The sequence below is a fragment of the Lagopus leucura genome, unplaced genomic scaffold, assembly GCF_019238085.1.
Source record: "Lagopus leucura isolate 7727_CA_CO unplaced genomic scaffold, USGS_WTPT01 Super-Scaffold_100157, whole genome shotgun sequence".
Taxonomy (NCBI): domain Eukaryota; kingdom Metazoa; phylum Chordata; class Aves; order Galliformes; family Phasianidae; genus Lagopus; species Lagopus leucura.
This window is the reverse complement of record NW_024962334.1, coordinates 21,579,394-21,606,292: the sequence shown is the minus strand read 5'-3', so window position 1 is coordinate 21,606,292 and position 26,899 is coordinate 21,579,394.

The following is a 26,899-nucleotide window of genomic DNA, read 5'->3' as shown; positions in this document are numbered from 1 at the left end:
ACTCACTGAAGCGCGTTGCTTATATAGTAACATCATGTGCATGAGTCAGTCTTCCTACCTGGATAATAAGCTTTGGTACATGCCTTGCCCTTTAAAACATTCTCAGTTCATACATTCAGAAGCTTTCATGTGAAAGACAACAGTAACATTAAAGTCCTCAGGAGACTTCATCACAAGATTTAGACTAAAACTATCATGACCTCTTTAGAATATTCAAGTATTCTAAACCCTCTTGTAATGCAATGGGAAGCACAATAATGCCAGGAGAATAGCAAGATCCCAGGCTTCAAGTGACTATTCACACTAACCAACAGCCATAAGCACAGAAGGAAATGAAAAAAAGCTTCTCATCCTCAGAAAAGCTCAGGTAAGCAGAGATCTCCAGAGAGATACCTTCACTGTTAACCCTTAAGAGATCTGGGAAGGGGTGGATCCTGGTTCCACTCATTCTGCTCACTCAGGTGCATTGCATGCAACTGAGCCCTCCTGGGTAGGCCCTGCCTTCCCACCAGGTGCTCAATCACTGGTTCAAGCTGTGATTTGGTATTTCCACTACACTTCTGCACTAATGTTATTATTGTAGATGCTAGTATTATACTTGATCTATTCCACACCTTACCCATCCCTTATGATATTAGTAGAAATTGTATCCATAAGTTTAGTGAAATTAAATATAAGCTTACGGCACTCAAACATGAAAATCAGGAAGTAGTTTGCATCACTTATCCTCACAACCAGTTAATTTGTTGTAGTGTGCAATATACTGGAGTACCTAAACAAGTGGATTCTCTTAGAAGATCAATATATATATATCTAAACTTGAAGTACTCATGGGTTTATTTTACTTTAAACCAGATACAGACTCATTGTTTTCCCACAGAGTCTACTTGCATTCTGATGCTAGGATAACTTGGGAGTTCTAGTGAACACAGTGTACTCAATGTATTTAGCACTATAAATACAATTTTCAGTCAGTATTTCAGTAGGCCCCTAAAATTAGAGGAGTTCATTTTGTTGATTCAAATAGACTCTGAATCAAGATATTGATTATTTGATAGGAATTAAAATTGCTAGTAAAATCCATCTACTAATTCGTCATTAATTTGTAGCTGGACTTCATAATGCACTGCCTGCATAGACAAAAATGAAAGGTCAACATTTGAAAGTGCATTTTTATCAAAGGTTACCTCATTGTAAGGTCTATGACAGAAATTACTTTCTATTTCAAATGTCCACAAATGCTGTTCTTCAGGAAAAAGACAATAGCTAGTGATCTAGAGATCACTAAGTGTTTACAGGGAAATCTGTCTGATTTTCTTTACAAAAATCAATCATGCTCAAGGAAAAGCAGGTTATAATAACAAAAAGAGAATAGATAGAATTCTTACCCACATCCTGGGCTTACTGCAAAACTCCACATAAGAGATCTCCAAAAGAGCTCTTTCCTCCCTAGTAGTCAGCTCTTAAATAGGTCTAGGAGAGGTGCAGCCAGGCTCCACCCCTCCCAGCAGAACAGGTGAATTGCCTTCACCTGTGCTCCGTGGCTGACTCATGGCTCACCTCAGGCGATCAATCAGAGGTTCAGGCTGTGATTCAGATGTTACCATTCACTACCCAATGGGGCTGTTTCATTCAGGTTTTCCTAAAAGTCTAGCACCAGTGGGAATCATAGGCAAAAGATTTGAATGCCGTGAAATTTTGGTGATTAACTTATTGCAAGAATAGCTATGGAAGCACTTGTTTTGGAGAATATGGGTTGTGCATCCCAATTATAGTCTATTTTTATTTTTAAACAAGAAAATGAGTAGCCAAAAAATATATGTTCCCTAAGTATGCTTTCTCACTAATGTAATCAGCAACTCTGAGATAGCAGCAGATGTACTGAACGTATTTATTATACATGTACAGATCAGCAGAACCTAAAAATGGAGAGGCAGCCAACATAAGTTGTATCAGTGTGTCAATGGTAGCTCTACAAGAAATCCCATAAAGTTTGCACGAAGATCAGAAGCCCCTTCAATTAAGAACAAAGTTAATGACTGTCAGAAAAATAAATGGAATTTGAAATAAGTTCATAAGTCATTCTAGGCTGACATATATGTGACAAAACCAAAATGGAAGACTCTGAAAAATGTGAAGGTTTTAATGTTAAGGAAACAAAAATTCTGATAAATTTGAGATGTTGTTTCATTCATGCAATAAGTGATATGAATGACATTTGAAAATCGTGTTGTAAGGGTATGGTGAAGAAAATTATGACAACTGAGGAGAACCCAAAACACTGGGAACATCAAAGGAGCCAGACTTTATAAGCATCAAAGCAGCCAGATATCTTTCTGAATGGGTACAAAAAATGTAAAGGTCATAAAACAGCTTTTTAATGCTTATGTTCTGAAGCAAGCCCATTATGTAGGGGGAAGGGAAGATATATAGGGTAGGAAAGGCTCATACTGAACCAACACTTTTTTTTTTTTTTGAACTCTGAAAATTCTGTGAACTGCAACATATCAGTCTGTCAGAGCTGAATAATTTTCTGCCACTCTTGCATAGACTGTGTTGTTGTCTTTTGCAAAGCAAATTAAAAATAAACAGCAACATGATGAGAAATGCAGAGATCACATATGGCAGCAAGTTTTAGTGCTAATGGTGGCAATGGTGATGAGGAGACAGTTGGACTAGATGATCTTACAGGTCGTTTCCAACCGTGCTATTCTATGATTCTATGATTCTATGATTCTATGTGCAATATCCTGGTCAAAGCTCTTACTGTGAGGAAATTTTAAGGCTAATATAAACTTAGCAGAATATTGGATCTAGAATTAGACAAAATTAAACAGAAGGCAAATTTGAGTTAATCTGAATAGATTCTTTCATTAGATGTTCTAGTTCTTACTAGTTATCCCAAGTACCTTACCAGCTTTTTATAAAGTTTTTTTTTTTTATCTTGCAGTAGAGCCTAGATCTGTATGCATTCTTGTTAAGCCAATTATGACATTGACATTTTTATGTTCATACAAACTACAAAAACAGAGAGGACACTGCAGAAAGAAAAGCAATAGAAAAGTTACTACATTTTTCCAATCAGATTTTGGCATGCAGGGAAACTTAAAAAGATCCATCACTTCTGATGGCAAACTTCTATCTACCAGCATTGATGGCTAGATACTGCATTTTCTATAGGAATTGGAGAACTGTGCCCTTCTTCCACAACAACACAGACTTATGCAGGAGTTCTTGGAATGCAAACACTGACATCTCTAAATTCTTAAGTGAAGTACTGTTATTACCTTTAACTTTTCAACAAATGTACCATTGGAGACCACTTTTCATTTACAGACCACGTATGGATGGATGAAGTCCAGAAACAGTCTTGTTCTTTAAAACATCCTGGAACACTTCATATTACTTGGTAGCACTTGACTCTAATCCTCTGTTTGTACAAGAATTATCACAGCCATGTGGGAAACTTTTGCTGGTGCATTGTAGCATAGGCTTTAAAACTATCAGTCTCGATATGTCTGTGATTAATGAGCTTTATGTTAGTGGGAGGAAATAGAAGCGTTATATCAGGAGATACTTTGCGCACTCCATTTTAATGTATTTTTGATCATTTATTTATGGGTACAATTTACTTAAGCAATGCTTCTGTGTTTGACTTCCATTTCAAGTATTCATCAAAAATACATCATCTGATATGTTTAATAATATATAACTTGAAATTAAAAAAATAAAATAAAAACAAAAGTAATATATAAAGAGGGGAAAAATCAAGCTGCCATGTGTTTATTCTTAATAGATATGAAGCATGAAGGCAAGTTTGTGTAAAATAAATCTGAATGCTGCCTTGCAAGATAGTAAATGAATGCTAAAAATTGTTTCTCTTCTACAGTTTCTGAATTTCACAATTACTGAAATATAAGCAGGGAAGAAGGAAGATGGTACAGGGACTTTTACTACATTCTTTATACTAGGAATCTTACTCGCCATTCTGAATCATCTCGCCATTCTGTCAATTGAACTACACTGTCAGGCTGGATACTTATTTGTTAAAAGAACTCTGATGTTTAAGTCCAAAGCAATAGTATTCAGCATCTGGGGAGAAGCAGACCCTGGGAAATGATTACTTCTGGACCTGTAGCTAAAACTTTGCTGCGGGGGACCAGTCCTGCATTTCCAATCTGGCCCTAGGCAAAAAAAAGTACAGAAAAGGTAAACAGATTTCAATATGCTATTTTGTGTAGATTTTTTATACTCTCACTATGTGCAAAAAAAAGAAATGAAAAAAACTGAAACCAGCAATACTCCTACTAGCAGTGAATACAGTGGGCTCTCAGTTTCCGGTGTTCGGCTTTCTGTCTAGCAACTGTTGAAAAAAAGGAAGCAGCACTAGGCAAATGGGGAAATGGGATTTAGAAAAACCTTCTTGCATAACCTTTGATTCATCATTGCACTAGAGCTGTGTTTATGTCATTGTTAGTGGCAGGAAGATGAGTGTAATCATTGTGGGGTTTATCTGTTGGTGAGTCTTAATCATTTTTCCCTGCAGGCTACTGAAGGGCTCATGTCAGCAGTCAGAATGCAGGCAGTGACACTTGAACGGAAACTTATTTAAAGACTTTCTGACAAGAATCCTTATTTTGATTCCAGTTACTGTCAAAAGCTCCAATGAAAGCTGAAGAAATCTCCAGGCATTCTGGAAGTAATCAGATGAAGGATTTCTCCCAGAGAAAAATAGACAGTCAGGTACATAACTCTTCATTAGGAATGCCAAGGTCTCAGGAGAGGCTTATACCGAGTTTTTTAACCAGCCTCCAAAATGGAAGCCAGAATCTACAGGCTGGAGACCCTTATATAATAGCAAGATGGACACAGAAGGATAGTTGTGAAGCATCTGCACACTTGGAAAATAATAGCTTGTTCTTCTTTATTGAATCAGGATCAAGGGAACTACAGGGGCCACATGTAACATTTCCCAGAAAGTTCAAGTTCAGATATAACATGGAATGGAGAACCACATTTCTTGTAAAATTGTAGTCTGATTTATGAAATAGGAAGCTTAAAATTGAGCTGGGATTTGTTTTGGTGAAATCCAAGTGTTTTTGTCCTTCTTGTTGTTAAATGCCAATGAGAAGTGTGAACTTCCTCAACTGAAGGAGCTCTACACCAGCATGTAAGTCTGAACCCCTTTCTGCTTTGCTTTTCTTATCTCATACTGAGTCCTAGTTGAGATTTCTGCTATTTCAAAGCCTCTTCTTACATTTGGTCAAAATGAAACGACTTCACATCCTTCTGTCTTCTGTCTCTTCCCCCAGGCCATTCAAATGGGGCACAGGCACTGAGGACATGTGAGACTTCCTTTTGTCTGATCGGAACTAGTAGATCCAAAATGTAGTTTTTAAAGCTGTACTAATAAGTCTTGGTAAATAGAAATAATAATTTAAAATTCCATCAGATTCTTAATTTGGTTTCTTCATTAATCAAATATTTTCTCTGCTAAAAAGGAAGAATGTTTTACCTTCTCTGTACACCTGACTGTGAATGTCTTTGTGGTTGTAATCATTATTGCTACCTTATCTCTATTTCATATAATTTCCCTTGTATTCTTTTTCACTGATGGGTTTATGTTTAGAGGCTGCTTATAATGCAAGGTCTGTAATTAAGCAGTGCTTAATGAGGGTCAGCATCTTCAGAAGAAACCATAAGTGATAGCATGCATCTTATTTGGGTGATAAGTTATTCTACTAGTATTAAATTGCAGAGGTACTGCTCCCCCCATCCCTTTAATATGCCAGAATAATTATGAGTAAATAGAAGACAAAATACATTTGTGTCTTAGCCTTGTAAGCTAATTGTTCATAATGGTAAATACAAGATTTGCATATTTCTATAATGGCATGTAAATGAAGGCAGGCTAAGTTTGAAGGAGAGCAATTCCCGCATAGTCAGTGTACATTAGGGTGGTTGGTAGACTTGGTAGGATAAGTCATGAAGCAAAACAAATATCATCATACCATTGAGAGAGGTTTCTGCCTGCAGTCCTCTGTGAGTTGAACTCCACCTGTGTCTGTGTGCAATTATGTTTACATTTTAAGATGCAATTATTAGAATATAAAAATGTAAATGCCCACAAAACGACTGTACACAATCTATTGTAGAGGAAACAGAAGAATGCCATTTCTTGGCTTTGTGTGTTTAATTGGAATAATTAATGAGCCTGACAATTTAATTCTGCATAATCATATTCCCTTAAGCAATTCCAAAGCCCCTCATTTATCAAATTCTGCAGGACAAGCAGAAATTATACAAAAATAAACTTGAAACAAACTCTGTGCTCTGTTGGGGCTTGTATGCATCCAAATTTCCAAGGAAAAATGAACACAGTTATCACAACTAGACCCTTCCACATTTAAGCTGAGGATTTTGTGCTGCATATGTGAAAGACTGGGTAGTAGATTGGACCCTTCCCACTACTCATAGTAGCAAACAGTAAAAGTCATGAAGAATAACAGGAGTTAAGGGATGCAAATGGATTATGTAGTCGGTATCAGCTTCTAGGAAAAGTGTATATCTGAAGGCATCTTTGCCTTTCTTGCAGATTCTTTTTCAGACCAAACATCGAAAATCAAAGTCTGTATTTTTCTTACCGTAACTGAGATGCAATTTTCCAGAGTAAAAAATAATCTTTGCTTTTTCCCAAAACTGATTTAAACACATCAGAAGTTTCTTGTTACTAGAAAACAGTGGGTTGTGTAGTCTATTGAGGAATGATTATTGATCACTTATATAATGAGTTTTAAAATTTGTTTCACTATGTAGCTGAGTACAGAAACAAATGCTGCACCGTAGTTGTTCAAGAGCTGTTCATACCTTATTGCCTAAATCCATGCATTTCCCTGCAAGGCGCAACATTAAAATTCAAATCACAAATTAATAAAATACACTGTTAGAAAAATTGTTCTTTTTAGTTCTTTAAATAGATAGATAGATAGATAGATAGATAGATAGATAGATAGATAGATAGATAGTGTTATCTACTGTGTATTAGGCACAGAGTTTCCAAAATGCATTTGATCTGCTGTTTGTTTCATCTCCACTAGAAGGGACATCCACATACTTATACTCAGATTTGGTGTCTCTGCCTATTGTTGCCAGAGATGCTCTTGAACAGAATGACTGACTATATTCTTTATTGTGCATCAGATTTGAAGAATATGTCACTTCTTTCTGGTAGTATTGTTTGTTTGGAGTGACAGGTCTGTGGGACCCTGGAGCAACCTATTGTGACTCACTCCTCTTTGTAACTGCTGTGGTTTTCTGATTTTGTTTCTTTATTTTTTCAAGAGAATCACAGCATCAGTTTTGTGCTTGGAGGTCATGAAACCGTACCAAATGGCCTTTGTGTTGTCTTTGCTGCCTTTTTATCCTCTCTTATTCTTTCTAATCAAGTACATTAGTATTTTAACAGTCCAGAGGTTATCTTTTCAGATTATTTTTTTTAAACAGAAGACAAGTAAGTGATATTTTGTAACACAACTGTGCTAAATATGGGTCAGATTCTGACTCTTCATTCTATTTAAGATTCATATTACTCTAGCATTTTCATTCTCTACCAGAGCTCTGCCATATGCTACTAAGAATGGGTTCATACAAATTTCTGTATGTTTTGCAGTGAGATTATCCACTTGATAGATGCTAATGCATAGCTAGACTTTACTCAGGGATTAACTATGGAGCTTCTTTTCTGAAGAAGTCTACCAAGTGGTCAGTGCTCCTTGAGATCCTATCTCTGTGTATTATGGAAGTAACAGACTTCATAGATTTGCATAGGCTTCAACACATGCATACTTTACCCTTGTTTAATGCAAAATGTCCTCTCCAGAGATCTGCATATCACGCACAAATTGTTAGAGATAAGATTCTCAGTTCTCAAGCCATTCTCTTCCTGCACCAGATTTGTATTTGTGGTTTTGCCATTAGATTTGTTGCTGGAATCTCAAGTGATAGTTAACAAGGCAGGTAAAGGATGTTCTTTAGGAACCAGCATATAATGCTGAATTGAATTTCAAAAATTGTAATGTATGAATCTGAAGGCTAGGATAAATGCCTTTAATCAGAGGCGAATCCCTACAGCTTCCAGATTCTGAGACATCTTTAGAAGATAACTTCCAAACCTCTGGCTGTGCTTTTCCATCAGCATAAAACAAACTCAAGATATTTTCTCCACCAGCAGCTGTCAGTAATGCCAGGGGGCTAAGTGTATCCTCTTCTGTGCGGGGTTTGGCTTCCTGAACTCACTATCCATGTAGGTAAGTATAGCTGTCCAGTCTTGAAAAGAGCTCTGCAGAGAAGATTTAGTGGGAGCACTTACTCCCTGCTTTTCACTCCTATCCCCAGATTTGTTCTGGAACTAATTTAAATCTCTTCTTCCTTTGTGGCAGGACTCTTATATCCCTTTTGCTGACTTTGAACCACTGATATTACTTTCCAGGTTGGCTGTGGATCAACCTCATCACTATGCACTGACTGGATGGTGACTGGACTCTTGAGTGACCTTGTTATCAACTCAGACCTGCACTCCTCACTCAAGCCCTGTGGAATTGTGTCTTTGATCTTCAGTCCCTGCTCCTCTCACTCATGCTGCAATGTCTGACCTTGCTGCTCCTTGATAATTAGGAACAAAATCTGTCCATGTGTACCTGGATGCTGACACTTGGGATCTGAACATCATTTAGTTGATGTTGATCTGTTGCTCATCTTGATCCCTATTATCTCTGGTGTCCCACAGTGATCTGTAGAATCAGGATTATTCACACAAAAGAGGGTTTGAATGTAGAGTATGGGGATTTGCATCACAATAGCCTTCGAAGCAAACTGAAAGCTACAGGAGTAGTCTACTCCTAGCAAGGAGTAGCATGCAAGGAATAGTCTGTAAAAGAATACCATCTGCTTTCTCCATGAGAAATTTAATGGTAGATCTGTAACTCTCAACTCTTTCCCTATCATTTCATAGTCTCAGGGGAGCCAGGCTTCATCCCAGGCCTGTTGCTTGCCTGGGAGGTGAACGTGGAAGTGTATGGTGGAAAAGAAGATACCAGTTCTTCACCAGGACTTCTCTGTGATGACTCACGTAGGGATTACAAATAAGACGTTTTACTACATAGAGGTAGCTGTCACAGATTTCTATAAAATCTAACTGGGAATATAATCAATTTGCCTTTTAGAAGGAAGGGCGTTGGCTTCATTATGGAAATAAAAAAAAAGTGATCATCATTAAGATTAGTTCTAATTTGGCAGCTACATCTCTTTTGACAAGCCTATTCATGCTACAGATCTTATTCCTAAACTATTTTTATCCTTCCTAGACTAAGCAGATATAATCAAATGCTCTCTACAGTGAACCACTAGAACCCATTACTCCTCCTCTAGCAGGACCTATATATATGAAAACTGAACACTTCTAGGAAAACATTACAATCTGTTACTGTTTGGATGAACTACTGTGAACCACCCCTTTGTTAACGCATGCAAGTTACAGAACAGTAGCTTAAAGAGTCTAAATTAGGAAAATGTTTAGGGAAAAGTTGGCACAAAAAAAGGCACAAGCAGTGAGGTGGGGAATGGCATGCTGAAGGACCGTAGCTGGTTTTTGATTGCATGTTGATGACAGATCTAAGTTCATAGGATGATGGAACAGCATAGGTCCGAAGGGACCTAGAAGATCATCTAGTCCTAACCTCCTCACCATGGGTAGGGCTGCCACCCACCAGCTCAGACTGCCCTGGGCCCATTCGACACGGCCTTGAACACTTCCGGGGATGGGGCACCTACTGCTCTTCTGGGCAGCCTGTGCCAGTGCCTCACCACCTTCTGAGTAAAGAAATAGTAAAGAAATGTCCTCCTAACATCTAATCTAAATCAACCCACTTTTAGCTTTAAATCATTCTTTCTTGTTCTGTTGCTATCAGATCATGTAAAAAGCTGGTCTCCAACATACTGTTGAAGTTTTGTGATAACATTAAAACAATTAAGCAGTATCAGCATCCAGCTAGATTAGAAAATACTATTTCTTGCTTTCCTTGCAAGTATGCTAAATTAAATTCAAAACATTAAAGCATTTTTACAAGATTAGCTGAGATTTCAGAGAATCTTCATGATGATTTTAATTTGCCAAGTATGAGGGTATATTTAATCAAAGTGCTATCTCAGGTAGACAGGAAATGAAGCCAGAAGACAACATTCAACGACAAAATGTGTTCAGTTTCCATGGAAATGTACTCAAAGGAAAAGAAAAGATAAGCATTTATTTATTATATAAGACAGAAAAAATATTCTTCAAAACACCATTAAGTCATCTAGTCCTCTATAAAAAATCAATAAAATGCAATAGCGATTTGAAAATTCTAAGCCTATAAAGATAAGCAGCATAAATTCCAACAGGAAAAGCAAAATGTTCAAAGCCATACCTGTTACTAAGTAAGCTTAGTAACAGCCACAGTCTGCTGAGTGAAGCAAAGGTGTCTGTGCCAGAGTAAAACCTATTTTTAGAATGATCAGCACATTGTGCAAGCTCGCCTATAAATTCATTGGTTAAAAACTAAAACAATATTGGGCCCTAAAAAAATCAAAACCAAATTTTTTTTTATAACTATGAGTATAGATGATGCTTTCTGATTTTTTATTCCTTTTTTTTTTTTTTTTTATTTTAGTGATATATACATATATACTTGGCAAAAAAAGTCTGGAGACCCAAATTGGAGTGGAAACTGAGTGGTAATGAATGAACTTTAGTAAAGGACACAGTCAGTGCTTGTAAAATGTATTTTTAATAATTGTTTATTGTTATTTTGTTATCAGTGATGTATTTTTTTGCTTGTATGCATAATTCCAATGCTCATTTATTGTTTTTTATTTTTCTGCCTGTGTATTAATGACCTCATATTGTTTACAGATGATTGTTAATCATCATATATGCTGTGAGAAATTTATGGTGAAGACTTAAAAAAAAAAGTCTGAATCACCTTAGTTACCAGTCAGCAGTGTTTCAGAAATGTAATTATCTTCTTAGGAAGTCTAACAGCTCTGATCTAAATGCAAATGGTAAATTCAATAAGCATATGCTGTAGGAGGTGTTTAATAAAACTCAGATTCATTTTAGTGAATGACAGTTCTACTGGTGTTTCCTGTTTCCTGCTGGTAATAAATTAAGTTGCTCATTTAGTAGAAGACCATCAATTTTTCTGGTTTCTGTGGTATTGCTGCATTTTAAAGTTAAATGCATCTCATATACTATGTTGAATGAAGAATTCATCATGAAGTGTTGCGAGAAATGACTTTTCTCTCATATTCTAACTTGCTAAGCAAACATGTAACTGTAAGCCTTGGTACATCAACATAAGATTTCCTTCATCTCTTCTTTCAATTATTGCAGTAGATCAATCATTTACATTCTATTTCCATTTCAACCTACTGACTGGCAAAAAATGATCACGTGCAAAAACCATCATAATTCCAGTCATAAAAGCTAACACTTAATACACATATTTACCTCTCAGTTTCCATGATAAAAATTGTGAGTAATTTATGGGGAACCATGCTAATATAAGACTATCTTAAATAATTAAGTCCATAATTTTGCAGAGATTTTGCCATTTAAGTCAGCTACACTGAAAGTATATGAGATTCTGTGATTTACGTAGTAATTATCTTTTGCTGTTATGCTCTGGTAAAGCTTACAGTGAAGTTAATATATGTCAATAGCAGTTGGCTTAGACACTTAACAGTGAATTTCTTATAAGAAAATTATAATAATAATTAAAAATTAAAGATGACCTTGCTCTTGGATTAAATTAACATCATAGCAAGGAAATCATTAGACTTGCTGAAGCATTACTGGTTTGGCAGTCAAACATGAGAATGATTCTTACAGTAAGAATTCTATTTAAAGTAAGCACAAGACCACTGATGGTCAAAGGAAAAATAATGACACACCAAAAGGACAAATTAAGAGTTTTGCTAACTGACATTTTTGTTATCTTTTGGAACGTATTGGAATTTGTGCTGAAAGTGAGCTCTGTCTACCTAAAAAACACATACAAACTTCTAAAGTTGCAATTTTACTGGACCATTTCCTATAGTCACACAATTTTGCCACCATATTAAGATACAAACATGACTCATTAACATACGTATTGCATAGCGTATTTGGAAAAAACATACAGAACCCATAGTAGTCTGACAGAAAAACGTTGCTTTCCACATGTTTCCCAGTGATGAATTAAAACACTGTACAGTGTAATGGCATTTGGCAAGCAGATAAAATGCCTTCAGTGTTGTTGAGGATGTCCTAGTTTTAATATTCCCATTTTATATTATTTTTGTGTGGCATATTTATTCTCCAAATGTTTCCTCTGAAGACATGAACCGCTATTACGATTACCTGATTTTAAAAATAAAAACAACAATCTGACCCGAAGCAAAAACAAACTTCTGAGATGCAGCTGTTGATAACAAATTAATAACACCATTGTAGGGCAGTATTGGCTTCAGCAGACAGCTGCAAGAGTAAATAGGTCCATTTATTTCAAAGCCTTTCCAGAACATCATGACTCATCTTCCAGATCTATTTTGGGTTCTGTCGTATGTGTGTGTGCCTGAAGTCACACAAATAAGTAATCCAAGTATCTGAAGCAGCACGAGTTGTCAAAAGGAATACTTTACTACATGGATTTTTCATATAGAAATGTATTTTCATGCTCTGTCTGCTCATAAAAGGATATGAGAAGTAACCTTCCTCAGCTACCTTCACTTAAATCTTCCTATTGAGGATCAGAGAGACCTTCAGATTCCTTCTCTAGATAATGTCAGATCTAACCCTTTGCTTCCAGGAAAGTAGTTGAGGTGGCATTTTAATCTGGAAAGAAGATTTGAAAGGGATGAGAAAAACAATGTATTTCTAGATTTAGATAATATCTTTGGTTCTAGTAATGTCCCTGGAAGATTAAGTAAGAAAATCACTAGATAATTTTTACCCATTCATCCTTTAATTATGGAAATTCAATAAAATAGGTGTGTCTTTATGTGGTTGACGCTTAACTTGATCATGACTGCTATTTTTAACTTAGGTGTCAACACTGAGGGCTGTAAACAGTGCAAAATAGTAATACTCATGCACTGGGATGTCTGATCAGTGCTGTGGATCTGGGGCTCATTCAGGGCACATGATGAGTCATTCATGGCTGGCACTGAGTGCTACTAAGCTGGGTGAGCAAACCTGTCCAGTGGGAATGTTCCTGGCTCAGAGGGAAACAGATGTGTAAGGAAAGGAGAGGGAGGAGATGCCCATAACAAATTCACAAATAAAATGGTATTCTTTCTCTAGATTTCAAGCTTTGTGTTTAGTCTTTATGGGATCTGAGAATAGCAATGTACAACAGTGTACAGGGATCTCAAAGATGTGATGGCAGCTCTTGGAGTGAGACTGTGGAAAGAATTAGATTGAACTATTTTCAGAATAGTCAGTGTGCTCTGGTAACCTCTGATCAATTGTAGCTCTTAGTTTTAACAAGTTTGGAATTCTGGGAAAAGTATTGTGTTACAAATGAATGTTGAGATAACATACCTCATGATCTGCAGAATTAAAAAAAAAACAACTCTGGGGCTGATTTTGTATAAAATGCTGACATTCAAAGAAAACTTGGCTGGCAGGTTGGTTTGATTTTGTTGTTATTATTATTTTTGTTGATTGTGGTTGCTGTAGTTCGTCTACTTCATCTTTGAGATTTTATTATTTTCCCACAGTTCCCAAGCACTGCATGGTATAGAGAATGTTAGGTTCTGACAATAACTCATCTCTAAGTTTAATTCTTTTCAACACCATACTGAGAGTAATATACGACGTGAAGCAGGTCACCTTTGAATGAGCAGGATCAGCATGATAACATCTCCATCTGTTCTCTGACATATTAATTTCTCTCACTGTTAGTTTGAAGTCATACTGCAATGGACTTCCCAATCCTAACACAATATTGGTTTGGAGGGAAGAAACATGTATATATATAAAATAAATAATAATAAAAAACATAGAGATTATCATCAAACAGTTGAAAAATACCCAGTATATTCTTATAAATTGTTGATCACAAGAGCATCTAGAAATCTCAGCTCATCTCAGCTAGTGTAGACAAAACAGTATTTGTCAAACAGTAGCACAGAGTCCTTTATGGCTTGTTTGTCTTTTACTAGCACACGCCCAATACTGTTCAAAGCGAATGGCTTAAGACTTTTTCAGAATAACTGATAAAGCAAATGAAGAAACAGTGGTTATAATTTTTCTTATGAACTATCTGGAGTAGTGACCCTCCCAGATAATGAAAGAAAACTGAACTATGTGCTCCACAGGAGTTCCAGCCTCTTCTACATACAAATGAAAACATTAGAGCTATATCATCCAGATTCTGAATATTTATTTTTCTCATGAACTACTATTGCAAGACATAGAATAGTTATGGCAAGAAACTTATCAATAAACCTGAACAGTCACCAAAACCTAGTAAATACTAATTAGAACACCATCTGCTGATACCAAATCACATGCACTAAACCATATCCATGTTCATTCATCTGGAGAAAAGATCCCTTAGCATTATACACACCAGCATTTTAACAACTGAAATGAGGAAAGTATCCAAATGGTTACTCATTTATCTTAATTCTGTGGGAGTACTACCAGAATTATGTACTGAAGGAAGAAGTAATTTTGTTAAAATTAAGCTAGTTGAGTATCTCCTTTCACCCTCAGAAACTCATTTCTTTATTTCTAGCAGGTATGCACAGACTCCAGATGGAAGGGATAACTTGTCTTGCAGTTGTTATGATTCTCATTCTTCTATCTAAATTTTTCACAATAAAATGTCTAACTTGTATAGGCATATCCTGCTTTTAAAATCTGTGCATTCACTTATATATCAGGCAAAATATACCTCTTCCAAGGATGAAATGTACAAATTTCTGTGCCTATACATCATTTTTTACCACATCTGAGATGTACAAACTAACTTGAAGAATCATTTTTGCTGGCTATAGAACAGATGAAAAAAGCTGAGGTAAGCCAGTAATTTTTTCTTTGGCCTTTAGTGAGATTTTGAATCCAGACCATAGAGCTTGTCTAACATGGAGAAAAGCTCTGAGGTTTTAATTTATAAAAATTATAGACAAGTTGCAGCAGAAGGTGAGGTACAACAGAAGCATAAACTAGTGTTATTATTGAGCTCTACTACAGAAATTTGGGAGCTGCAGTAAAATGGAATCTGCTGACTGCTATGAGAACAGTGAAAAGTAGAGATTTTGGAAGAAGTATGGGCTGTCACCTAATAAGCTCACTTTTCTGTCAGGAGAAAATAGATTTTTTACTCATTTTATTTATTTATTTATTTATCTATCTATTTATATTATTTTCTCACAGTGTGCAGTAGTATAAATTGCATGCGAGGGACTTTGTTGGAATTTATAAATGTCTGTAGCTTTTTATTTTGCTTTATGTACTTGTAAAAGCAGAATGACTGCTGTAACTGAACTAATATAGTAGTCATTTTCCACACAATTTGATTTAGGGAAATTCAATATCTGATGCGAACTTATTACATGGTTGAGTATTAATATTCCTTCCTGCTCTTTTCTGTTTTAGTATCTTCTTTCTAAGAGAAAGCTCACTTGCCACTCTGCCAATCATTCCAGAGGTTATTTATTATGTGTACATTATGATCTACCTCCAACTTTTTGGCAATTTCCAGTCTTGGTATTTGGAAGGTATTATGAAAACAATCTTATTCTTCATTACTATCCAAAACGTCTGAGCATTAGTGATGCACCCTACCATTTCCACCAGGACAAGATGCAGTGATGACCTCCAGTAGTACAATGTATCTTTATCCCATGCCTCTTGTCAAGAAAGATAATGGGAGAAGTTTCCGAGTTTAACATGGGCCTTTAAGGGTTCCTCTGCACCACTCTTGTTCTTTAGATTTGTGACTTTTATCCCTATACACTTAAAGCTACTTCTTGAAATGGATTTGTGCTAAAAATAAGGACAATTGAACCCAAATGTGCCAGAACTCTACATGTCTGATTTGCAGGGAGCCTGCCTTTCTGCACTGACAACTTTGTGATTTTAAGCTTAAATCTTCTGACGTTTGCTGTTTAAGTTTATAATCTGTCTCCTGAAGATTGGTGATTGTAAAACTGCTTTCATTCAGGTGAATTCTCTAGGCCAGTAACTGCATAAGAGAGTTTGAAAACTTTTTATGCTCTGTTCACTTTAAATTTTTCAGATACATTGAAACCTTCATTTGAAAAATGAATCAATCATAGTGCAAGCTTTTTCTTCTTTTTAAATCAGATTGGTTTTTTGTCTGGTGGAATTTACGGTTCAGTTATGAGGCCATGGAGATCTTATTATCACTTTGGATTATCTTTCCACTGGCAAAACAGTGCATTGTCTATATTTCATTTTTGTCACTGTTGTCAAGAAGTCATTACTTCTTGAAAATTACTCCGAAGATCTTTCACATTACTAATTCTTATTAAGTCTGTTTAATGGGCAGAGTTACCAAAACATAACAATTAGCCACCTGACACAGGGATCTCTATGTAAAAATCAATTACATTTGACTTTTCAAAAATGGAATGTATTGCATTTGTTGGATGAACTCATGCTTGTTCTTGACCAAAGATATCCCATCCATAACACTGTAAGTAGTTTTAAGTGCAAAAAAAACAGGTGTGTGCTTCAAAACAGGAAGAAACATAGAAAGGTTTTAGGAGGAAAGGAAAATACAAAAAAGAAACAGTGGTTTTCCTCAAGTAGTATCACTTTGAGGGCTGAATATCACCAAGAAGACAGAATGTTTGGAGTTGGCACACTACCCGGAGAGAAGAGAGGCTACCATGTTGTACAGTATTTCTCATCCAGTATTTTTTTTTTAATGGAGATATTTTATTATTTCACAGAAATAAAGCATTGGGAAGTGCAGGAGGATATATTATACATATATACCTTCAGGCTGTACTAACTTTTGACAGATTCTGTAATTGTTTTCTGCACTTCCTTTTTCCTAGTCAATAAATTTTGAATACCATGAATACCTGGAAGCTCCTTTTTTTTTTTTTTTTTTGTGGCAAAAGGGACACAAAGGGCTCCAGCCCTGCTTTGAAGATGTTGAAGAGCAAAACGTCCAAGTTTGGTGGGGAAATCCTCTATCACTCTTTATAACACAGCATGAAGTTAGTGTCGGACTCCGTGTGTTTTACTCTGCTACGTATACCTTGGTTGAAGGTAGTGAAGAGTCTAGAAGGCAAGATGTATGAGGAGCAGCTGAGGTGCCTTGGTTTGTTCAGCTTGGAGGAGAGGCTAAGGGGAGGCCTCATGGCAGCCTTACAAGGGCAGCGCTCAGATCTGCTCTCTGGTGACAGTGACAGAACCCAAGGGAATGGCACTGAGCAGCATGAGCGGAAGGTCAGGTTGGGGGTTGGGAAAAGGTTCTTTATTGTAGGATGGTGGGCATGGAACAGACTGCCCAGGGAAATGGTCACAGCCCCAAGCAGCTGGAGTTCAAGGAGCATTTGTCAGTGCTCTAAGTCCTGAGGTTTGAACTTTGGTGATTCTGTGTGGAAGTAGGATTTGAACTCAGTGATCATTCCAAATCAGGATATTTTATGATTCCATGAAAAAGAAAGTGCTATTTTCTTTCACAAAGGCAGGGTCCTGTTACTTAAAAACCTGATGCTGAATCTGTGTAAAACTTCATTGTGTGGTAATTTTTACAACTCCTGGAGGAGCTAAGAAGCAAAGGTGACTAAAATACAAAATGTTCATAGGGACTGAAAAAGAGAACAGCCTGCAGAACACCCTGGGGCAATGCCAAGGTTTCTTTTGTAGACCAGGAGAGACACTGCCACCAGGGAGATCATTATGCAGAGGCTGATGTCCAAAAACTTTGCATTACCTTATAAAGAAATGGCAAAAAAAGAAGCTACAGCTATAGCTCTAGGACCTCAGCATGGCCTGGCTTTTCCAACCCCCTAAGAGAGCAATTATAGAATTATTTTGAATAAAACATATGAGAAATTTCATTCACATCTGGTACCTTATCTTGCATTTCAAATGCAAGAAAGCCCAGCTTACAGCACAAGACAAGTAGAAGAAGTTTATAGGCTATAATTTATGGTGTTCTGAGTTGGTGTGGAAGATGTAGGTTTCTTGCACAGAAATGCTTTGAAAGTATTCATGTAACAGAGGCAGTAGTATTACAATGTTTTCACCGCATAATTTCAATTTTCCTGTTTTCAGATGACCTAACAATACTAATAAAAAAATGGTAACCCTGGGAAATGATTTGGTATAGGAATTCCTAGGATAGCAGTAGCTATCTGGATGTCCCACCAAGGGCAGACACTGGTCCTCCCACGATCCCACTTGTACAGCCTAGGAACACCCATAGAATAGGCTCCACCAGCCTTCCCTTCAGAAAGGATCCCTTGCAGAATGCCCTAGGACAGGTTTTCAATTAGTGGTATTTTTTTGTTACTGGTGGTGCCTGATGCTCTAAATGGTCTCCTGTAAAAGCTCTCCCTCAAGTAGAGGAAATCACAAAGAAATTAGAAGTCCTGCATCCTTTACATAGGATTTCTGTTAGCTTAGAATGATGTCAGTAAGTAGTACATTTGCTTATTTTTGACCTCTCGTAATGATACAAGTCCTTTTTTTTTCATGCAACTTCTAGGTTTCTTTTGTGATCAATGACTCTATGTTCAGGTGGAAGCTAGGAAGGAGTGATGTCCCTCAGGAATATATCTTGAGTCTTGTACTCTTTTTTCAGTGATGCAGATGATGGGATTGAGTACACCCTCAGCAAGTATGCTGACACCAAACTGAGCAGTGCAGTTGATACCAGAGAAGGAAGGAATATCAGCCAGAGAGACCTTGATAAATTTGAAAGGTGGGCTCTTGTGAACCTAATGAGCTTCAACAAAGTAAAATGCAGGGTTTTGCACTTGGATGGAGGTACTCCCACATAAGTATACAGATCAGGAGAAGTCTTCTGGAGATTAGCCCTGCAGAGAAGAACTTCAATATCCTGGTTGATGAAAACCTTGATGTGAGCCAGCAGTGCACTCTTGCAGCCTGGAAGACCAATGACATCCTGGGTTCCATAGGTAAGAGGTGGCCAGCAGGGTTAGGAAGGCAACTGTTCCCCCCTACTCTGCCCTCATGAAGCCCCAGCTGGAGTACAGTGATCAAGTCTGGCATCTCCAGCACAGGAATGACGTGGAGCTATGAAGATTATACAAGAGCTGGAGCATCTCTCCTATGAAGATAGGCTGAAGGAACTGAGCTTGTTCAGCTTGGAAAAGAGAAGACTGAAAGGAAACCTCATTGCAGCCTTCCAATATTTAAAGGGAAATTATAAACATGAGGGAAATCAACATTTTACACAGGTCGATAGTGATAGGACAAGGGGGAATGTTTTTAAACTGAAGCAAGGGAGATTTAGATTGGATGTCAGGAGGAAGTGTTTTACTGAGGGAGTGATGTGGTTCTGGAACAGGTTGCCCAGAGAAGTTGTGGATGTCTTGTTCCTGTACATGTTTAAGGTCAGAATGGTTGGGGCACTGGAGAATCTGATCTAGCACTTGATCTATTGTCTGGCAACCCTGCCTGTGGTAGGAGGAATGGAGCTTGACGATCCTTGAATTCCCTTCCAACCCAAGCTGTTCTATGATTCTATGATTCTAGGTTTCTTCTTGTACCTCCAGGCTAAACAGTGAGACAGTGCCTGTGGAATGGAGCAGAAATTTCTGCATCCCATGACTCAGGGAGCTTTTTCTTTGCTTTGCTGATATGATTATATTAATATAGCATGCTATCTATCTGCTTCTCTTTGAAATAATGTTTGCATGAAGTATGTGTAGAAATATCTCTTGTACAATATGAAATTTGCAGTATGAATGCACAGCTTGTCTTCCAGAACAGATATTAAGAAAAGACAATCAACTGGAATGGTTGTTTTACCCTAATAAAATTACTTCTTCATTTGTAACAGCATCTCTTTGTGGAATGACTAGGTTTTCACTTAAAAAGTGTACCATGACATGTTCAGATTTTCATTGTTGGTTTTTTGTTGTTTTTTTTTTTAAGTTCCTGGGAGTCCCTCAGTAATCCTTTAGAGCAAAGACAGGGAATTGCATTCATTTTTGTAGCTTTGAAATTCAAAAGTGCAGCTACAGAAGTTAACACCATAAATTTCAAGAATATTCACATAAATTCTCCAGGTTAAGTATTGACATACATGGAGGTGTTCCAGTAAGCAGCAAAAAATTATTTGACCTGATTGGCATTGTTTGGAGAGCGAGGCAATTACAATTAGTCAGATCATTCAGAATATAGTGTTGGTACATAAAAGGTTAACATCAGGTAGTTTCAGAAACATCTCAGCCAGAACTGACAGTTTTATATCTTCCCAGAAAATATACCTTTATTTTGCTTAGCAACACTTCAGAGCCTTCATACATCAATTGATCCAGAAGGAAAATGTTAACGTTATTGTTTTGGCTAAACAAAAATAAAGGCTGTTCCAATAAATTTTGTAAACAAAATTAATGGGGTTAAAGCAACATGTCAAAATCAATGTGTGTTTAATATTCTTGTGATGTTTACTTGTTTTCCTTTGGATCTATGCACTAGAAAACATTTAAAGGATTTGGGAGTCCTTGTGAAACAAGTTTTCTTGGGTTTTGAGCCAACAGATAAACTCAGTACAAAAATACATGTTACTGATGAACAGAAGTTGAAATATTATTTCAGATTTACTGAAAGATGTAAAATTCTTATATGCCCCTTTTCTATCTGTTCTATTGGAAATATTGCTATACGTTGTTGCAATCCTAGTAAAGTATATATAGATCAGCTTTGATCACAGATAATTATGCATTGCACAAATCTTTCAAACTTCTCGCTTACCAAATCATTTTTCTGGAGGTACTATTCCATCTGGAATACCATTAAAAGCTGGTTGGGATAAGGAGGACATTGTGACAGTTCAATATTTGCCATGATAAAATAATGAAATAGAAGTAACAGAAGGACAAATCAAAGAGCAGCAAAAGAAAATGGAGGTTCAAGCTTCTTTTTGTTCCATGACAATATGTAATATTCACTAGCTACAGGAAAAAGCATCTTAACATCAAATCAAATAGAATTTTAGTTTTTTAACTTTTACATTGCTATTACTGATACCTTCTATCAGCTACCTATCAGCTATCTATCATTAATACCTATTAAAATGCACAATACTGCCAACTCTGATGAATTCCTATTTACAAGGTTATAGAATCACAGATTTATTTAGGTTGGAACAGACACTTAAAGGTCATCGAGTCCAACTCCCCTGCAATGAACAACGATATCTACAGCTCAATCAGGTTGCTCAGAGCCCTGTCCAGTCTGACCTTCAATGTCTTCAGGGATAGGGCATCCACCACCTCTCTGAGTAACGTGTTCCAGTGCTTCATTGCCCTTATCAAAGAAAACTTTTTCCTTATATCCATAGTTTGAAACCATTTCCCATTGTCCTATCACAACAGACCCTGCTAAAGACCTTGTCCCCTTCCTTCTTATATCCTCCCTTTAGATACAGAAAGGCCACTACAAGGTCTCCCCAGAGCTTTCTCTTCCCTATGCTGAACGGCTCTTTCAGCCTGCCCTAATAGGAGAGGTGTTTCATTCCTTGCAACCTTTTTATGGCCCTCCTCTGGATGCATTCAATCAATCCATGTCTCTCCTGTACTGAGGACTCCACATCTGGATGCAGTACTCCAGGTGAAGTCTCACCGGCACAGAGTAGAGGAGTAGGATAACCTCTTTTGACCTGCTGGTCATATTTCTTTAGATACAGCCCAGGGTACAGTTGGCTTCTTGAGCTATGAGTGCACCTTGCTGGCTCATGTCCAGCTGCATCCACCAGAGAATACAACCCCTTTTTGGCAAGTTTGTGCTCCACCCTAAAGTCTCCCAGCTTGTACTGATAGTGGGGGTCACCATGACACATGTAAGAGGCCTTGCACTTGAATTTGTTGAACCTCATGAAGTTCTCCTGGGCCAATCACTGTCTAGGTCTCTCTGGATGGCATCCAAACACTCGGGCATGCCAACCACAGCATGCAGCTTGGTGTCATTCACAAACTTGCTGAGGCTGCACTTGATCCCACTGTGGATGTCACTGATTAAGATATTAAATAGGTTCCAAATAGTCCTTCTAAAAGGGATAGTATTCTGGTGAGATTTTTTTTCATCAGCCAATGAATTTAAAATAATTGAATCTAAAGAAAAGTTTAAGTCCTATAGAGAACATCGCTCCCTACATAAAATTTTCATTGCCTTAGAAGGACCGTATTTGTGAGGTTTGTGGCTGTTTGTTAATCAGTAATAAAGTGATCCATTTAAGTCTTTAAGGCAATAAATTCTTTCCCTGAAATGCAATATAGCTTTACATCTATTTAAATTTCTGAGAGGACTCTGACAGTGTTTGTTTGATTTTGAGTCATGTCCTAAATATTGTCAGAAATACTCCATCCTGTCAATGGATGCCTTTTAGGGCAGAACAGAGTAGATGAAAGGAATGTTCATACAGGGTCATGTACAATCTTGTTATATATCTGGTTTATCATCATTCCTGAAGAGTGAGATTTTTTCAGCTTTGCTGAAAAGGTCAAAGAAGCAAAATGAGGAAATAAAATTGCATTTCTTCACCCTGCACTCTTACACCCACTTGAGATCAATCTGCTGTTTTTTATTGTGGCTATATATATATTTCTGCACAATCTGTCATAAGAATTTGTTTGGATTTTATTTACCTTATTGTAGAAACAATTAGTATCTGTTCTCTCATTTTACTACAATTTCTTTAAAGATGATTATACGCTGTTGTTCATGCTAAAGTATCACATTATTGATTTTTAAGAGGTTCCTGATACCCAACAGTTTCACTGATATTAGGATGCCTAGGAAAACTGCATTCGTGTTTCAGAATATAGGTGTTCAAATTTTGCTCAGCTGGCTCGGTATTGATTTTAACTGCAGAGTGACCTATTATTATGGGTTTCCTTTCTAACATGCGAATGTAGGTGGAAAAGGGGGGCATGACTTTCTTTTTATCAATTTTGGTTTTTTTTCTCTAATGGCTAGGAAGCCATGAAAATTTCAGATAAGCTGTGTCAGTGCGATTTCCAGGGCAAAGTGTTGGCTTCAAAGCGCTCAGCTTGTTTCTGAGCATGGGACTCAACACAGCTCAACACAAGACTTTAAATCGCTGAAGTCTTTCATCTGGTCTGTACTCACTGCTGGAACTCTCAGAAACGAAACCACATGCTAAAAACATGAAGGCTTTAATTTCAGCACAGCTGAAATGGTACACTGTAAGCAATTTACTGCAGGTGACAAGGTAAACAGTACCTATGAACCTGAAAGGAAGAAAATCATTTTAGGTATTCTTTTGTGTTTATTTTGTTTACAAAACAACAAATATAACTAAGCAGAACATGTACCGAGAATGACCTCTTTATACCATTGAGGAAGATATTTACACTTAGCAGAATCCATTAAAATAATACATTGTTTATGTTGTGTCTCTGTAAATTTGACTGGTATCAACAACAGCAACAACAAAAACTAACATATACAGCAAATCTGAAGAGCATGGATGCATTAGGCATTCCACACCAAAAAAAAAAAAAAAAAAGAGAAGCTAGGAGTATTGTTGCGTCCAAACTACAAGACAAACAGTATACTTCTGTGTCTGCTCAGTTGTTTTGAAAAAAAAATTTTTTTTTGCAAGTCAACAAACATTTCCTAAGGAAAGCTGTACTGACATTGGTATACAAAGTCCTTAATATTAAATAGCATTATAATTACAGCTTCTTCTGTTTTATTGTCTCTACATAGGAAGAGCTGAATGTCATAGAGCTGCATTTTGACAGATTTTTCTATATTTATCTTTAGTGGGGTTGGAGGGTAGGATGGTTTTTTTTTTTAGGTTCTGTCTTCTTTTTTTGTTTGTTTTATTATGCACATACTCTCTGGAAATGGTAGAACTACCATAAATCAGCCTCTTCTTCAGATGGACTCTTCCATTGTTGTACAGATTTCCATCACAATGGAGAAATAAGTGGTTTTTAGGCCTCATCCTGTTCTGTCTTCCAGAGCTGGATGATGGTCTGTTAAGACCAGTATGGAGATAGAACAAAAGACATCCACAGGCCCTATGTTCTTGTGGAATGCAGTGCAACTTCCAGTGTTTGTTTCATATCCATATGAGATTGCTATGAACAATACAGGCTCACCATCTTCCAGTGGCAAGAAATCACCAGAAAAGTTAGGAAACTACATATATAAGAAATGTTATGTGAGAGCAAAATGTCAAAAAAGAATGCAAAAGAGCTTTTAAAGTTCTTTGTGCCTGTCTGCACATGCCACTTCTAGTCAAACCTAGACCCTTAACTGTAGCATGATAGAAAATTCACACATTTTCTCTCGCAAATAAAGCTCACCCAGGTGTTCTGATTGCTCCAACACAGTAGATTAGAGTAAAGCTGTGCTATTATTGGCAGAAAATGCAGTAAATTTTTAATTATGTTTTCCATTAAAACAGTTATTTTGCTGGTAGGAACAGTAATGCGAGTAAAAAGTAGGAAGACTGTCAGAATTCTTTAAATTAACACTTTTTTTAATTGAGGCGCAACTGAAAAGTAGATAAGGAAAAAAGAAAATGCAGCATTTAATGGTTTCTGCTGCTACTGTTAGGATAATTGCAGTACTCTAATAATTGCATTCTTCTTAAGTAATCAAACAGAAGTAAAGTTTTCCAAAATAACTGCTATTGGCTATAGTCATCTCTCCCCTAAAAATTATAGCTGCAATATCTACTTAGCTGATTAGAATAGCACCAGGTAAAAGTAGAATACATTTTTACACTTTTTAATAACTTCTTTAGAAAATATTAAGGCTGAAAGCTTAGTGGAACATACTAGATTGAAAACTAGCAATTTTTATTTGGTAATATGTGCTTTATATAATGCCCAAGTATCTTGTATGTGTTCATTTCTGAACCCAGTATAAAGGTTCCCGTATGAATTTATAATTTACGTGTTTATTTTGTTGCTGGAAATTAAATCTATAGTAAATAAAATAGTTAGAAATGGAACTGCACCATCTCAGTGAATACTACAGATGTGTCAATTTAGCAGAGCATTGAAGGATGTGCATAAAATCTTTGACTTCAGTGGACATTAAACACTTAAGGTACTTAAGGTACTTGCTGAATTGAATTCTAAATCTTCTTAATACACTTATATTTTAGTTAATAGCCATTTTGCAGTAAGGACAATTAAGAAATGCCATTTAACGTAGCTCACAAAATTTTGCAAGCGCAAAGGTAAATTGTCTCCTGCATCTATCTGTCCATGACTGTGATACTTCTTCAGAGTAAAATAAAATAAAAACCTGCCAAACAGATGAATGGTAAAAAAACACTCCATCCTAACTGTCAGACTCTAGATGCTCATTCTACATGTCTGGTAACTGTTGAAATAATGAAACAGATTGTGCTGTTCTCTTTCCAGTATTTCAGCAGCAAGATATGGAAATTAATGATATCTCAGGCTTTAAGTTGCCAGTGGGTGAGACAACTTCAATGCGTTCCTCAGCTCCATGATTCCCATTTGACCTCAGGCAAATCAATTTTCCAGATATAAAACATCTCCCCATTCCTTGAAGTGTTATGAAATATTGTATCAGAATCTCAAGAATGAGGATGCCAGCAGAGTAAAATATGTCAGAGAGATAGTAGGTAGTATGCCTTCTAGAAACTTAATGTTGGATGATAATTCAATCTAACATTCCTAAAACTATTTACTTGTAGATATATGAGGGGAGAAATGCATTAAAACACAAAAGAAAAGTAGTTGGATTTTTTATTGTAGCTTAGCCACTGAAGAAGAGTATTCTTATCAGTAGTGTAATGCTACTGGAGTGGCTGTAATTGGTGCGAAGATCAAGCTTTCTAGCAGAATAAAGATTTCAGCTGTCCAGATTTAAAAGGCCAATATTTGAAAAATGATCCTCTAAATTTCACTCTGATTAGTGATTCAAAAGCAGCTAGTTGAAGGCATTAGTCCACCTTGAAAATCTTGGTCTTCTTTTCAGAATAGATCACTGCATTCAGATGAATCTGTTGCTTTGCAAGGGCTCTTCTTACTAACTCTCCTTCAGAAGTGTGGAACATTACAGACAGAGTAAGCAATTTCTACAGAATAAGTCATGGGGATAGATTTCAGCTTAGACACAAATTCTGGTACTGTTAAATATCTGAAAAAATGAGCACAGAAGAGAAGAGCTGTCTCAGTGTTAACCTTCTGCAGTTCAATCAATACCGTAATACAGACCCTCTCTCTGAGACAGCATCACAATTCCTGATTGCACCTACTTTCTGAATGCTGCAATGCACTGAGTAAGCATTCCCATTACCACTACAGGAAAGAAAAAGGAATTAAGAAACAGGAATTAAAAATAGAACTGAGATGGAATGGTTACCTTGGGGCTTTTCTTTTCTTTTCTTTTCTTTTCTTTTCTTTTCTTTTCTTTTCTTTTCTTTTCTTTTCTTTTCTTTTCTTTTCTTTTCTTTTCTTTTCTTTTCTTTTCTTTTCTTTTCTTTTCTTTTCTTTTCTTTTCTTTTTCTCTTCTCTTCTCTTCTCTTCTCTTCTCTTCTCTTCTCTTCTCTTCTCTTCTCTTCTCTTCTCTTCTCTTCTCTTCTCTTCTCTTCTCTTCTCTTCTCTTCTCTTCTCTTCTCTTCTC